Source organism: Meleagris gallopavo, chromosome 1 (genome assembly GCF_000146605.3).
Source record: "Meleagris gallopavo isolate NT-WF06-2002-E0010 breed Aviagen turkey brand Nicholas breeding stock chromosome 1, Turkey_5.1, whole genome shotgun sequence".
Taxonomy (NCBI): domain Eukaryota; kingdom Metazoa; phylum Chordata; class Aves; order Galliformes; family Phasianidae; genus Meleagris; species Meleagris gallopavo.
The window spans coordinates 110611674-110612699 of NC_015011.2; the positions used below are offsets into that span (position 1 = coordinate 110611674).

Consider the following 1026-nt stretch of genomic DNA (forward strand, 5'->3'; position numbering starts at 1 on the left):
AGTAGAGTCAAAATAGAAAGCTAGGGTGTGCATGTTTTAATAAAGACAAAATAAGTTTTTATTCATTGAAAGTTCCCTATAAATGTAAAAGGCAGTTGCTTCTCTTGAGTCTTCAGAGGCTACACAGCACTTTCCACACTCCTGCTGGCTTTTACTTTCCTGTGCACAAGGCTGCAGAGCTCTTCCCACAAGCACAAGGTGCTCACAATAGCAGGATTGAAAAACTGAGCTGAACCAGTGAAAGTCTAGGTCAATAGCCATTTTTCCTTAATGCTAACCAAAGGCAGATCCCTCAGCCTGCACCGAGATGCCAGGTGCCCTGGACCCTTTCCCACTCTATGGCTTTGGGCTGGGCTCTCACCCCATATGGCAATGTCTTTCCTGTACTGGGAAGACCAGGAAAGGATGCAGGAATCCACACACAGACTCTCAAGTTCTAAAAGAACAGAGGAACATTTATTGTTTTGGTTATCTTGTGGCTTTAGTTTTTTTGTGTGTTTGTTTGTTTTTGTTTTTTTTTTTTTCTGTTGGTTTGTTTCTTAATTGTACATTAAATATTTTTTTTCCTATTTTTTAAAATCTTCTGCTGTCCAAGCTTGAAAAAATCCTTCATGCTGAACATCAGCCTTCTTCCTCTCACAACCAAAGTCTTCTGCTTCTCCACAGGAGCAGCCACCGTCGATGACACCTTTGACATCTCCTCACGTCCCCGGGCAGCTCAGGTCCCTCTGCTGGACTCCTCCTGTTGCCCCAGTGCAGTGGCTCAGAGGATGCCAGTCCCTGCCCTTCCTTCTTCCTCTTGGTGAAGAAGAGATGAGAGGACTTGGGAAGAGAGAGGAGGTGGGGACAGGAATGATGGGTTCAGAGGAACTTTGTCTGTCAAAAGAAGAATTCACAGGAAATGAATGTCTCTCTGCCTCTGCAGAGAGGTCTGAAAGCTGGGGCTGTATCAGATAATGGCAAACTTACAGGACGGGAGGATCAGGGTTGGCATCGAGGCGGCTATCTGCAGGGAGGTGGACCGGA

The 1026-nt window shown here is 45.7% G+C and overlaps 1 long non-coding RNA gene across 1 annotated transcript; it reads right to left on the reverse strand.

The window, feature by feature from the left end:
• Positions 1 to 429: 429 nt before the first annotated feature.
• Positions 430 to 1022, reverse strand: LOC109370512. Its single transcript, XR_002120712.1, has 2 exons — positions 970 to 1022; positions 430 to 876 (listed from the first exon to the last, which is right to left on the reverse strand). It is a non-coding gene; the product is annotated as an uncharacterized LOC109370512 (long non-coding RNA).
• Positions 1023 to 1026: the final 4 nt, after the last annotated feature.